The following is a 15,462-nucleotide window of genomic DNA, read 5'->3' as shown; positions in this document are numbered from 1 at the left end:
CTTAAAGATTCGGAACGTTCAGCAAATCTGTTGGTTGTTGTTCTTTCAATGTTTCCTTGGGGAGGTGCCACTAGTTTTTTCTGTCTTGTTTAACCCAGTAGGATTCATAAAGAAGGATGTGTCTCCAAGAGCTCGAACAAGAGCTTCATGAAAGCTCCAGATCTCACAGATTATATGTCACAAAACAAGCTTCTAAAAATAGAGATTGCCTGGCAAGAACATGGGTCTTGTCCTACTCAACCCAACCCCACAGGCAGCCTTTATTTTGATACCAGCCCTGACAATATTAATATTTGGGGGCTTCTGCTCAAGGAGATAACTGTAGTCAGCAAATCTAGCAATGAGTAGAAGACTGGTCACAGAACAGAGACATGATGAAAGGCGGAGCTTTGCAAGGCTCTGAAAGCTTGGGCAGAGTGTCCAGAGATTTACAAAGTGCTAGTCTTGGAATCAAACACCCAAACTCTAGTTCTGATTCACCAATGATTGTCTAGATGCCTTTAGGGAGCCTCTTCCACTCTCTGAGCTTTAGTTTTTACATCTATAAAATAAGGGTGGTAAATTCCAAAGTCTACCTACTTCAGAGTTGCTGTTGAAAGCTGTACAGGGGGTGCCTAGGTGGCTCAGTTGGTTAAGTGTCATGATACCAGTTGGTCAGGTCATGATACCAGGGTCCTGGGATAGAGCCCCACATTGGGCTCTCTGCTTAGCGGGGAGCCTGCTTTTCCCTCTCCCTCTGCTGCTCCCCCTGCTTGTGCACGCCCATTCTCTCTGTCAAATGAATAAATAAAATCTTGGGGAAAAAAAAGCTGTACAGATGTAAAGCATCAGCCCATATAAAAGGACCATCCTCTGGTGATGGTGCTCTGGTGAAGAATATTCAGACAGTCTGTGGTGGTCTGTGAGCAGCTATGGAAGGCTCTTCTAGGCAGAAGCATGTGTTTTCCTTTGGAAAGGACTCTTCTTATTGAGGCCATTCATGAAGGTGCTCACAAGGACTGTGTGGGCCACTCCTCAGCACCTGACATTAAATTGGGAATCAGCCCCTTCCCTTGACTCATCAACACACAAGATCAAGCTTCAGAAAAAGTGTGCAAGACAAATACTTTAGCTGCAGTGGCTACAACTGATGGCCTCTGCTTGATGTGATTAAATCTCCCAAAATAAGAAAATGGATTTGGTGGTGGGCTCGTGTCCAGGGAAATTGACCTCATCTTCACTGTCACTTAGGTTATTGCAGGTGCTTCTATGAGCAGGAGGACAAACCAGTCTCTTGTGTTTAGAAAACATCTTGCCCCTTGGGAACTTCTGAATCTTGTTTGTGAGTGTGTGCACGTGAATGTGCATGTGCATGTACATGAGTATGCATCTTGTAGGGCTGTGAATTCGGGTCTATATGTATGTTCATGAAGGCATGTGTGTGTGCTTACGTGTGTGTGTACATGTTTGTATCTGTGTGCTATGCACGTGCATGATGCATGCACGTGTGTGTGTGTGTCCAAGTGTACATACTTACTCTCCCTCACAAGGAGGGAGGTTTATTCAATTGCGCCATGGCCAGGGGATGATTTAATAAGCCCTGGGTCTCCTTGTCCAACATGCTGAGCTATGGAAATGGCAAAGCCTTTCCAAACCTGAAAGACGGATTAGTTCATTTTCAGGTTTTGCCATGAATTGGTGGTTCCTGGGATGGCTAATGGCTCAGAGAGGGAGCATTTGCATCCAGCAGTGTCAGAGAGGCTGTGGGATTAGTGGCTAGGGGGTGATTTAGGATAGCTATTTGGAAACATCTACCATTTTCCAATAATGCTTGAGAAATTGCCTCTCCTGAGAAATTTCACAAGGGCCTGGAATAGCGACGAAGGAGGCCGGGGAAAATGCAGATTCCTCTTGTGTGAGCAGTACAGCTGCAGGCCTCCAGAAAACCTGATATCCCAGATACCTCTAGGCAGATTGGCGGCATCGATTGCACTGTTGCCTGCCCAGATTTGTGCATGTGCTGGTCTCCCTGCACCTCCCTCGGGTCACCCCCCCAACATCTATCTGATGAAATTAGTATTTGAAATACAATAAAGTGATTAGTTCACTTGACTGTGACAAACATATTTAATCTTCACCGATCGATAGTGTCAGAAAACCAGCACCATTAGTTAAATTATCCCCTGGACTCAGAGAAGCAAACAGCCTAATTGAAGAAGGCAAACACCAAGGCCTCCTTTCAGCCCAAGCACGTCCTACCTTGTGGGTTTGGAGAGCTCTGGTTTGAACTTTAGCCATAATCTGACTTCTCTGCAGCCACCACTGTCTGAACCCATTCTGGGCCTCAGTTTTCTCATCTGTCAGTATAGTGCAGAGATGGAGAGGAGACTCTGGAGTAATGATCTATTCAAATCAGCACTGCTAATCAGCTGACCATGGACAAGTGATTTAACTTCTGTGCCTCAGTTTCTTCAACTCTAAAATAGGGATGTTGATACTAGCATATGGGTTCTAGAGAGGGGCTGGTGAAGAGGCCTGGCCTGGGTTTTCCCCCTAACTCCGCAGTGCCACAGTTTGACCACCTTGGCTCCTTCCCTCTCTCAGCTCCAGTCTCCCCATCTGTAAACAGTGGAAAGTGAGATTCCACAGGCTCCTGAAGCCCTAATGTTCCATGAACCTGGGAGCCTAATGTTCTTGTTGATATACATGGCGGTTGCTAGAAGTAAGCCAGGGGTAGGAAGGCTAAGTGATCTCATAGCCAAGGGAGGATGCCTTTGGAGCAACATAATAATGTTTTCGTATGTGGCAGGGTAGAGGATGGGGTTAATAGCACAGGGAACCATGCTTTCTAGGTGTGAAATGAAATTGATTCCATTTCGTTTCAGCCCAAGAATCCTCAAAGGCCTGATATCCACAGTGGGTCCGCTGGTGCCAGGGAAAGGAAATGTCTCATTCACTCATCCAGTGTTTGTGAAGCATCATCTCTGTGGCAGACCTTGTATTGGGAGCTAGAGATACAGGGGAGGACCAACCCCAGCCTGTGTCCTTTGTCTTCAGGGACTGAGCCACATGAACAACCACCTCCAATATGATGTTGTATTAGTTTTCAATGGCTGCTGTAACAAGATACCACAAACTTAGTGACTTAAAGCAACACACATATATTACCTTGGTGCTGGAGGTCAAAAGTCTAATTTGAGTCTCATTAGGCTAAAATCAAGGAACTCAGGAGGACTGTGGTCCATTTTGGAGACTGTGACAGAGAATTCAATTATTTGCCTTTTTCCAGCTCCTAGGGGCTGCCTGCCTTCCTTGCCCTACCATTACTTGACCTCTGCATCCATTGTCACATACCTTTTCTGCCTCTCACACTCCTGTCTCCTTCTTGTAAGGACCTGTATGAGTAACTGGACCCACCTGAAATAATCCAGGCCATTCTCTCCATCTCAAAATCCTTAATCACACCTGTAAAGTTCCTTTTGCCATAAGGTAATATATTCAAAGGTTTCAGGTTTATTCTACTTACTACAGACATAGAAGTCCCAAAGCTGGAATAAAAAGTCCCAAAGCTGGAATAAAAAGACAAGGAGTCAGCCTTCCCAAGAAAGTTTGAAAGTACTATTAGTAGAGGTCCTTGACACGTAAGTAGGATTTGGGCTTCTGGAGTAGGAGGAATGTTCTAGGCAATAGGAACAAGAGCAGCAAAGGCTTGGGCGGGAGATGGTGTGGTATGTTTGGAGAACACAGTGGGTAGAAATGAGCAGTGAGGCAGGAGAGAGAGGCAGAGGCCAGCACGGGAAGGCCTTGTATGCACACTTCTGTATGGGGACCCACAAAAGAGCTTTAGACAAGGGGCAGTCAGGTCAGACTTGAATTTCATGAAGATTATTCTGGCTACAAAGGGAGTATGATAGGAGGAGGTAAACTAAGGTCAGGGACTTCAGGGTGGAGGCTGCTATGGAGATTCTGAGGTAATGACCTAAGTAAGATATTGGTGGGGTCAGAATTCTCAGAGGCCACAGGTGTGATGCTGGCACCTAGCACTGACTGGGAAGGGAATGTGAGGCATACACCACCCCCAGGGCTCTGGCTGGGGTGAGGGTAGAGAGCAGACCCAAGCCCCTAAGAGAGGCCTCTTGTCTCTAAGTGCTTTCTTCAGTCTTGGGGTGCTGCGAGCTGCACACACATATGCCTGTGGTGACTGAGGCGGGGTCCGCTATCCCTCTCCGGACCTGGCAGCTGCTCCCCCCACAGAACGGAACACCGATAGATGCTCAGCTGCCACTGGAACGTTGCCTGGGCATTTCCACATGCTGCAGACCCAGGCCGCCGCGCCCTCTGATGGGGGGCATAATTTATTCTCTCTAGCACTGATTGTTAGAGGGAAATCCTCCTGTTTCCAATTACTCTGTGGGTCAGGCTGATAAAATGTTGGACCGAAGGTAATTTCCAATGAATAAAATGTGTTGGGTGTGGAGTGTTATTAAGAGAGAACAATGCCCTGAACAAACACTTCCTCTAAGGAAGCCTTCAGTGAAAGGGACTCAGCCCGGAATCCTGCTCTGGTTCCTCAGGCTGGCAGACTTGCAGAGCTCACCTGGAAAGGACTTGGGAGTCACCTGAGCGCATTCCCTCCCTTCAATCCATTCTGCAAGAAACAGGACAGTAGGGTGGTCAAGCCACAAGCTAGGGAGTCTCACAGTCCTGGCTTCTATGTCTCAGCTCTCTCACTCTTCAGCTAGGGACCTCGGCAAGTTCTTCAGAATTCCTGTCAATCTTACTCCTCTTACAGTACCAAGGGAAGCATTAAACCTTTGCCCTCCGCATCCCTGGGGCGTCTCTTGGACATCACTTGGGCTTAAAGTTCTCCCCTTAGTAGGGATCCACCTGGGGAAGGGGAAGAGCAATTAACACCTTTCCAACCCCTGGGGGACTGGCCCTGCCTCCTGCCAATTACTGCTTCAGGACCCACCTGCTCTTGAAAGTGGTGCTCAATTATCAGGAATAAGTGTGAAGGCGAAGCCCAGAGCCTCATTACCTGCCTCTTCATCAGCCTGTAGAGGAGGGAGAGCCCCATCCCTGCTCTGCTACGCTGGAGGATCAAGGAAAGATGAGGATTTTCTGAGTGTTCATCCACCTGCAGGAAGGAAGGGCATTCACTCCGCATTGTCAAAGGAATGAGGCAGAAGCTTGTGGTTTTGGGTTTTTTTTTTAATTGTATGTGCACATTTCTAGCAGATAATGCATTTAGATATTTGCCTGTGTTTCTTCTGTCTTTTCCCTCCTGTTTCCAAGAAGAAACCTGGCCTTTACTCTCCATTGACTCTGGAAGAGCTGCTTGCAGGCATCAGTTCCCACCTGGCCTTTGTTTTCCAAAACTCTGAGTTGCTAGAGGGATTCACACAGGGAGGCAGGGAGAGAGGAGCCAGCTGTGAGAGCGGAGATGCCCCAGCAGAGCCGTGAGAAGTTGGGGCACAGACCCACTTTTCCAAAATGCCAAGGGAGATGGCAGTCCTTGGAGGCGATGGCTAAGTGCCCACAAGGAGGCTGGACTCTGTCCGCACAATACCCAGGTTCAGAGACCACAGGGCAGCTGGCGGTGAACACATCCAGGCCAGCAGGGCAGCAGCGACAGACAGGCTGGGTTAGGGGCCATTATCCCCTTCTCCCTGCAATTTGGGGGCCTAGGGAAGGTGAGGTGCTCCGCATTTTCTGAAGTGCCTGAGTCTGAATGTCCCGGCATCTTGGCAGAGGTAGGGAAGAGGTGGAAGCTGTGAGTGTGAGTTAGAAAAAGTGAAATAACATGATTTGTCTTACTGATTTAGGTTTTGTGGGGTTTTTTAGATTCATTTATTTACTTGAGAGAGAGAGAGCATGCATGGGCTGTGAGGTGGGGAGGCAGAGGGAGAGGGAGATGGAGAGAGAAACCTAAGCTGACTCAGTGCAGAGCCTGACCCAGGGTTTGATCTCACGACCCTGATATCATGACCTGAGCTGAAACCAACAATCAGACACTTAACTGACTGCACCACCCAGGAGCCCTTTATTCAGGTTTTTGAAAGAAATACAGGCTATGAGGGATAACAAAAGGATAAGCCACCCCAGGCTCTGGCTTAGGTGATTGGGTGTCTCTATGAAAATGACTAGAAGGAAATTCACTAAATCTTTGGTAACAGATTTCTAATGAATGTTTTCTAATAGGATGTTTTACTTCACTAATAATAAGAAAAAAAAAAACAGAATTGATGTACCACACCTTTAGTGGCCCCTTTAGAGGCTGCTCTGCTTCCCCTGTGGGATTTAGGGAGTAAGGGAACTGACGTGACCATGAAGCTCATGATGCTTGCTACACCATGGACAATAAAGTTTTTTGTCTCTGACCCAGGAGTCCCATATCTTTTGTCACCCTCCATGTAACTGTAGCAGGCTGGTTTGCTAGCTTTCAAGTAGGGGAAATCTCAGACCTTCACAGTCCTTGGCAGGTTTACATTCAAAGGAAATATTGAATTTTATAAAATCAGTTTCCAGTTTTCTTGAAGTTTTTTTTTAAAGATTTTATTTATTTATTCATAGAGACAGAGAGAGAGAGGCAGAGACACAGGCAGAGAGAGAAGCAGGCACCATACAGAGAGCCTGACGTGGGACTCGATCCAGGGTCTCCAGGATCACGCCCTGGGCTACAGGCAACGCTAAACCGCTGCGCCACCAGGGCCACCCCTTTCTTGAAGTTTTATAAAACCAGGAATGAGGCTGGAATTTGTTGAAATGGGTGCCACCCTTTACACCCATCGTCTCACTTATTCCTCCCTATAGTCCTGTGAAGTGTGTGTGATGAGCCCCATCTTACAGATGATGAAACCAAGGCTCAGAGGGGTGAGGGCATTTGCCCAGGATGAACTAAATTAGAGGCTCATCTATTCTAATTCAGCCCTGGTGCCTCTATCTCAGATCCCAGCAGTGCAGAGAGCTCAGAGCAGCCTTGAAGCTTACTCTGTGGCAAGCCTCTAGGAAGCAATAGGTGTTTCTATAGCAACCAGCTTCCCAAGGTCCATATCAATGCAGCAAACCTCAACCCTAAAACCTGACCCTAAAGTCCCTAGGCTACAGTTTTGGGGATTATTCCCAGGAAAATATCCTTCTGGCCTCTCCTTGGTGGAATCAATTCAGAGAAAGAGGAGACCTCAACCTGGTAACCATTGGAGTTGAGAAGTGCTAGAATGTATACATCCTCCTAAAATGGTTAACATTGCCATGATGGATTCAAGCAGTAAATACAAATTGAAGACCTAGCATGTGCCAGACATTGTTCTAGGTAGTAGGCATACAGCAGTAAAGAGAACATAAAACCTCTCTGCTTTCACAGTGCTTCATTTTCAAAACATAAATATATAATTTAGTAGAGACTAGGCATAAGTGTCACAAGCAATAACAAAACAAAGAACAAAAACAAAAGAGGATAAGAACATAGAGAATGAAGAAGGGGTGATGGTGGAGGTCAAGAAAAGTTTCTCTGAAGAGAAGAGGTTTGAGCTGATATCTGAGGAAAAGAGGCAGTGAGCCAGATAACCACATAGAGGAAGAGCACTCCAGACAGCGGGTACAGCAAGTGCAAAAGTCCTGAGGCAGGAGTGTGCTAGCATAACTGAGGAGCATGGAGCTGGCTAGGTGGCTGAAGAGAAGTGACCAAGGGTGAGACCAGGTAGAGATGAGGTGGGACTTGGGGAAATGAAGATGGCCTCCCGTTGAGGCCAGGCAAAATGGTGTTTATATCCTGAGGCCTGTTGTTTTCCATTTTTGAGCTTGAATTTCTTTACCTACTGCATAAAGCCAGTGACATCTTCCCTGATGAGATAATATATCTAAAACATGATGTCCTGGCTTCTGCAATTATCATGGATTTATTATTGTTTAATTTCAGTGTCTTCTCCTTGTCATGCTCCTATTCTTGCACCACTAGAGTTGGATGCTGTTGCTGCAGTGACTTTGAGCCTGTGAGCTGGGGCACCGGCGGGGTGGAGGGTTGAGCCTTTACCAGTAATTACTGCTCCTGGGAAGCCCTCTTGGCTCTGCTCCACACTCAGCGTGGTGAGGACGACAGCCACTTGTCAGAAGCCTCCCAGAGAGACCACCTGGAAATGAGAGCAGCCCTGACCGGGGGAGCCGTGCTGAAGGGGGAAGGGAGTGCGGGCCCCTTTGTCATTAGGCAGCCAGAGCTGGAGGGATCGCTCCGGTTTAAATTAAGGATTTAATGAGATGAGGCCAAATTAGATGCAATTAAAAAGACACTTTAGAGCTGGCAGCCAACCAAGAGAGGCAGTAATGACTTTCCTAGAAGGGAATCCCACAGGCGGCGGGGGGGGGGGGGGGGGGGGGGGGGGGGGGGCGGGCGGGGAGGACCAGGAGGGCTTGGTTTTCTACTCCTGGAAACATCCGGGGTTGGGGGATGGGAGGATAAAACAGAATCAGTTATTGACAATGCTGGTGCCCAGTAAGGGCTGGCTAGCCCTCAGATGTTGACCCAGAAAGGGCCTTTGAGAGATTGCCAAGGCTTATGGTTTTCAACTGGGATTTTTAGTGCCCACAAGGATCCAAAGAAGACCTTTACTAACTTCACGAAGCACTGTCTAAATATACATCCTAAATTATTTTAAATCTTGAAACAAAAATGTAGTGCATGCTTTCAAATTTTAGTTCATGGGGGCTAGCCAACATGCTGCACAGTGAGATTCTATATTACCCCCAGGATGAAGCTTCCATGGTGAGCCTGGGCTCCCATGTGGATTCAAAGCAGATGCCCCATTGCTTGGGAAGGTCGCTTACCTGCCTCGCTGTACTGCCCTCATTGGGTGAGTCCCTGTGTCCTGTCGTCCTAGGTGATTCACGTATAGCGCCCAATTAAATGTCTAGCACTGTTAGAGGCTGTTCTGGGCATCGAAGATGGGCTGCAGAGTAACAGGGGAGTGGGCAAAAGTGCCGGAAGTCGGAAACTATCCTGTGGGGACTATTGCTGAGTGGAAGTTTAGGCACTTCTTGTTTGATCTGATAACGAGCTCAGTATGGTCCCATGGTTACTCTGCTTACCATTCTAGATAATATGTTTTGGAGAAGCTTGGATTTGACATGCAAAACAAGATAAATTTGACTGCTTGGAAATTGTGAGTGAAGAGCTGTCAGAGACGGGCATTGACACGTGAGGTTTTCCTTAAACGACAACCCTGGACACCCTTCAAACTGCATTTGAAAAGTATTTTTCTACCAAACAATGAATATTTATTTATTTTTTTTTTTACAATGAATATTTAAACGAAGAAAACTATTCATCATCTGTCTCCAAATTTAATACTGTTTAAGGAATGAGAGCAGGACTTAGGTATTATTAATAATTCAACCCTGAAACAAAATAATTGCCTATTAGTCCTCTTGAAGTTTCTGGATCAATTTAATTGGAGAATGTTCTGAGATTGGAAGGTAAAGTGTTTTGAAAATCTGTTACCATTTGCAACTACTATTCAGGGTGGAACAGGATTTTAATAATACAGTGAAACCAAATCTAAATACTGAAATAAATTGGATATTGATACGGATACTGGATTGCAACTATTATTTATAATGCCTGATTTCAAATTATTTGGGTTACTAAAATAGCCTCATTATTCTCATTGGTTGACTTTATAATAAGTAGTGCTTATACATTAGAAATGAAACATAAATTTATAATAATGTCACTCTTGTCGGTTTTAGGTAATGGACTTCCACTGACAAATGTGTTTGAATATTACTGCTGAAACAGTTGGAAACCACTAACCTAGTCCAACCCTATGGTGATACAATTGAGAAACAGACCCCAGAGAGGAACAGAGGTTTGTTCACTCAGGACAGCAGAGTCAGCAGCAGGGCTGGGCATAGAAGGGGGATCCCCTGACCTCCAGCTATAAAGAGGCCCAGCTCTGCCTCCTGCCTTCACCTGGTCCACCCTCTTCTCTCTTAGTGGGACCCCCTTCCTCCCTCTACCATCCATCCTTCTCCATGCAGTGCTAATCTGTAACTAAGTTCCCTCCTTCAAATCCTGGGGTGGATTAGAACACCTAGGACTATAAATTATAAACTATTATAAATAATAGTTGCAGTTTAAAATCCTTCTCCCTGGAGCCACCATGTCACATGGGGGAGCCTGGTGGTCTACCGTCAGGGAATGGGGAGACTGAGAAAGCAGAGCACCAGCCCCCAACCCCACTCCAAACAAAGATGGTGAATGGAACATAGCACAGTGCTTGAGCACAGAAGGCTCTGACACTGGGATGCCTGTTTCAAAGCCCACCTGACCCTCTAACCAAAGTAAACCAGGTATGACAATACTGCCTGCCCAGTAGGGATATTGTGAGAACTTAGGGAATCAATCCATGTAAGGCACTTGGAAACTAGCCACTCTTAGCCATTATTATCTGTTTTATAACAAGGGATTGATGTAAGATGTTCTTTTTTCTAAAGGATTTGGACACTAAGGAATGTAGGGCAAAAAACTGCCTTAGAATATAAATCTAAAACATTTTACCCTGACAATTGAAGTCTTTAGCCTTCTCCACCCCTCTTCTCCTGCCTTTCTCTGTCTTCTCACTGCCCCCAAGGTAAGCCCCACCACTCAGCCCCCTCTTCCCCACCCTGTGCCTTTGTGAGTCCCACTCCCTTCACACATGCCTCATCACCTCATCTCACTAGGCCTACCCATTAAGCCACCACTTCCCGGAAACCATCCATGGTAGTGGACCTTGATAGTGGCAACTCCAGAATTTCTACAGGAAGGGTTAATGTCAGCAGCGTACTGGGGCATGGAGGCTGATTTCTGTGCCACACAGAGTAGCTTTGACCTGATCCAACTGGGTGCTCTGGAGTGTAAGTCACGCCTCTGGGTTGTCCTGTCCCAAGACCAGGGAGCTGGGCACCTGCCAGTCATTAGCTACAGGAAAGCTAAATTCCCAGACACTTCAGTCTGTCTGCTCTTTGGGGAAGAGTTTCCTGGTAGCCTGGGGCCATAGAACGGGAGTCACAGGTGTAGGCCACTAGAAACAAAAGAACACAGGATTCAGGGGAGGAGGGCAATGTACAGACTGGTAAAGGGCCTCTGAGGGGCACTGGGTGGAGCCCCTCCAGCCTCTACCTCAGAGACTACACCATCCCTGTATTCAAGGAGCTCACAGAGGGGAAAATGCATATGCTAACAGGTAAGTTGAGATTCATAGATGATCTGGGGTGATTAATTGTCTTCAATTCCCCAAAGATCACCTATGAAGCGGGGAGTTATAAATTGGGAATTGAAGTGTGCTTTGCACTGGAAGGGACTGACCTTACATTATCAAGCTTCATTTGCATCTCTCACTCCCCACCTCCAAGTTAGGGCTGCTGTCTATGCTGTTGCACTCCAGGACTGTTAAAACAAGGCAGGAATCACAGGGTTTTGGTTCCCCACAGACTAATTGCAAGCCCAGGATATCAAAACAGACTGATTTCCCCAGGGACATGGACATGTTATCATAATTCTGACACTCTCCTTTTATCCTACAACTCTGACAGAGCCAGGGTGCTAATCAAGTCACTTCCTGTGCAAATCCACACTCCCACCTTTGGTTTTCAGGGCAGTGGAGATGGACACTGGGGAGGAACTGGGGATAGGGCTGTGAGAGGGCTGCAGCTAGGTGACAAAACTGACAGTCTGTGAAGATGGGGCTCTGTCTTCCCAGGTGATCCTGAAACCCAATCCTAATCCTATGGAAAACTCATGGACTGCCAGAGCTGAAGAGCTTTTGGTCTCTAAGTCATGGCTTCCAAATGGTGCTCTTCCAACCAACACAGCAAGAAGGGACTACCAAGGTCCCCAGGAGAGAAGAAGCAAACAACCTGTCCCAGTCTTAAGTGTGGCCTTCCATATCAGAGGCCACCTGAAAAGGTATCTGCAACTGGTAAAGAGTCCCAGATGCACTGACTTGGCAAAGCCATTCCTCTTAGGCTACAGAACCCCCTGGACAGAGGGCAAGGGGGAGTCCAACAAGTTGGACAAGAGCCTGGCCTGGACACAGAGCTCCTGATTCCTAGTTTAACTTCCTTTCCTTTACTGCCTCCCACTACTCCCCATCCCCAAGTACCTCTCACCAAATCTGAAATTCAGAGCATGAGGCCTGGAAGAGACCCAATAGGTGATTCACTGTACACCTCCTCCTATCAGATGCCTTGGTGCTCTCACAGCAAATGCTCAGCCAGCCTTAATTGGATCCACGCAGCCATGGAGAGTTCATTGCATCTTGTGCTGGCCACTCCTGTCTTCGCATAGCTCTGTTACGAAAGTCTTCCTCCTATTTTTCCCCAAACTGCTTGCTGCTCAGCTTCCTCAGTCTGCCTCTGGGGCCCCACAAGGCACAACTGTTCCCCTCTCCTGGAATAGAGCCCTTTAGATGGCAATAATAGCAACCACCAGTTTACTCCTCAGAAAAGATTTCTACTAGTCCTTTCCACTCAACTGCCACCTTATGGGCCGTTCATAGTAACAGTCAAAATTCTTCACTGCTTTCTTATTCATCTGATATTTTCACCTTCACTATGGCTCCTGTTCCACATGAGAACATGGTCCAATATGCACAGCAAGGATCCTAACAGTCCATTTAACAGCAGCAGCCAACAGAAGTGCCAGAATTTGCTTAGGATCCCATAGCACAGCTGGACTCCAAAGTTTCCCATTTTCCTTAGGAGAATATTTGGGTGCTGAGTCTTAGTGACTGTGGAGCTCTCATTCTCTCATCTAGCAGGTGTCCCTGGTGCTTCCCTTAAGGGCCCATCCAACCTTGCAAGCCCCCTAATTGGGGTGACATTGAAAAGTGTGTCTGGCTCCTGTGGCTGTGATATTTAAATCATCTGAGCTCTATGTAGGAGGGTAGGGAGGTGGCTACATGGCTCTGATCACCTGGGACCCAGATTCTGTGAGTATCAATTCCCCTTCCTGAATCACGTGGGCCCCGGTGGTTAAATTCCACATAGAGAGCTGGGCCTCTGATGTCTGACCTTCAAATATAGGGCAGCGCTGGCCGGCGGGAGACAGCTGGAGCCGCTTACTCATAATGCCAGCTGACTCATTTTTTTCATTTGCTCAGCCAATTGGTGGGTGAATTAATTAAGTGATACAGCCAGAATGAACAGCTACAGGCTTCACTCTGCCAGCCTTAGCATCGTCTTGTTTTGGACTCTTTAGATGGATACAAGGAAGGAGGGAGCAATGGCTTGGGACTTAGGATGAACTGTATTTGAATCCCAGTTCTGCTATAGCAGCTTGGTTGTATGGCTTTGGACAAGTCCTTTCCCTGACATGAGCTTCAGTTTGCTGCTCTTTACAGTGAAAGGATTGGATTCAGGGAGTACAAGGGGGTGCTTTTCAGGATATTGCTCTTTGTAGCCTTGTGCAAGAATGAGCTAGATAAATGATAAACATGGATGCAGAGGTTGCAAGCTGATGGCCTAAGAGTTACATCTTTTCCATGAATGTGTTTTATTTCATGATCATACTACTATTCAAGGTTATGTTTTTACTTTGAAGGTGTTGAAATGAGAAGTACATGTTTAGTTTGGCCTCATCCCCAACATTCCCTATTTTCCTATACCTAGTCTCTTTTGGGACCAATCTGGCCTCTGAAGACAATTGAGTGTGCAGCCCTCGGGGCTGGTTGAATCATTTTCTATGGACAGGATAATAACAGGGAAGACAATAATAGCCACTCTTGTTTTATGCTTCCGCTTTTTCCATCTATTGAAATGTTTGGCGTGATGCTAGAGTCTCCAGGCAATTTCACAAAATCTCCAGTTTGTTATTCTCCATCCACATAGAATTGTGGTGAGGCTCAAGTTGGCCATGTGTGGTAGGGATTAAATGCTTGCCAGCATGATTGCAATTTAGAGATGAAAGCTAAATTCACCTTAGTGGATGATTGCTTTGTTTGGGAAAACACACTATCAGATCCTTGTTATCTAAAGGCAAAACCCAGAGCTTGTTTTTGGGGAGTGGGGGACGGTGGTAAAGGTTGTGATGGATGAATGGAAAGAAAACTGCTCCACGTAATAAAGTAAAATTAGGTCATACTTTGGTAGAGAGTTTATAAAGTTAACTGGTTCCAGATTTCTTGAAAGCTCAAAAACAAGATTGGGGGTGGGTGGGAAAAACACATAAGAAAAGGCTTTTGTCCTCAAACAAGAATGAACCTGAGCAGCATAGACAAGGGAAGTATAGTTAGTCAGTGATTCTCAAAAATGTTAAGTTAACAAATGTCAACACACTAGATTAAGAATCACCAAATTAAGGGTTGTGATTCAAATCCAGCTCATTGCTCATTTTTGTATTGCCTGCAAGGTAAAAATGGTTTTTATATTTTTAAATGGTTAGGGAAAAAATCAGAATATTTTGTGACATGAAAATGATATAAAATTTGATTTTCAGTGTCCATAAAGTATTCTTGGAACACAGCCACACTCGTGTTTACATATTCTTTACAGCTGATTCTGCACTATAATCACAGACTCGAGTAACCATGACAGAGACTGTGTCCTGCTGACCAGTAAACAATCACCTCAGTAAATGTGCTTAGAGCTCTTGGAAGAGGAATGGGGAACTCATCACCCTATAAACTTGTTGGTGTTTTGGGATCATTCCTCTTCTTCTGTCAATGGGTTCCAGGTATGAAAATTGGTTCAGATCTATGAACTGAGAATATAGGAAGAATTTGCACAGAAATAGCACCTCATACGGGGAAGGAAAAGAAAGAAGAACAAGTCATCAGTCTTGGACCTCAAGTAGCTAAAGGAGAAAATGTGTTTGGTGTCTGCCACATATTTGCATCCTTCAATGACACTTTTGTCCATGTCACTGATCTTTCTGGCAAGGAAACCATCTGCTGTGTGACTGGTGGGATGAACATAAAGGCTGACCAAGATGAGTCCTCTCCCTACGCTGCCATGTTGGCTGCCCAAGATGTAGCCCAGAGGTACAAGGAGCTGAGCATCACTGCTCTCCACATCAAACTCTGGGCCACAGGAGGAAATAGAACCAAGACCCCTGAACCTGGGGCTCATCAGCCTTCAGATCCCTTGCCTGCTCAGGAATGAAGATTGGGTGGATTGAGGATGTCACACCCATCCCCTCCAATAGCACCCGCAGAAAGGGGGGTCACCGTGGTTGCCGTCTGTGAACAGGATTCTTCAAACTATTTTCTGTTAATAAATTGCCTTTGTGTAAGCTAAAAAAAGAGAGAGAGAATATACATGCCTTTTTATGGAGCAGTCATCCATTCTCAGCCTTCTGCTCCTCTATTCTTGTCTTCTGATTGTAGATTTCAAGCAGTGCCCTGGTTGGCCCCTAGGAATGTCGACTTAGCTCAGGCTGCTATAAGAAGATGTTGTAGACGAGGTGGCTTAAACAATAGACATTTGTTTCTCACAGTTCTGGGGTGGAAA

At 46.2% G+C, this 15,462-nt stretch overlaps 1 pseudogene; it reads left to right on the top strand.

Annotated features, from left to right (window-relative positions):
- Positions 1-5,422: 5,422 nt before the first annotated feature.
- On the top strand, positions 5,423-15,240 carry LOC144321539 (small ribosomal subunit protein uS11 pseudogene; annotated as a pseudogene).
- Positions 15,241-15,462: the final 222 nt, after the last annotated feature.

The sequence above is a fragment of the Canis aureus genome, chromosome 10 (genome assembly GCF_053574225.1).
Source record: "Canis aureus isolate CA01 chromosome 10, VMU_Caureus_v.1.0, whole genome shotgun sequence".
In the NCBI taxonomy this organism is placed as follows: Eukaryota; Metazoa; Chordata; class Mammalia; order Carnivora; family Canidae; genus Canis; species Canis aureus.
Note: the sequence above shows the minus strand (reverse complement) of the source record. Positions and strands in the feature narration are given on the sequence as shown.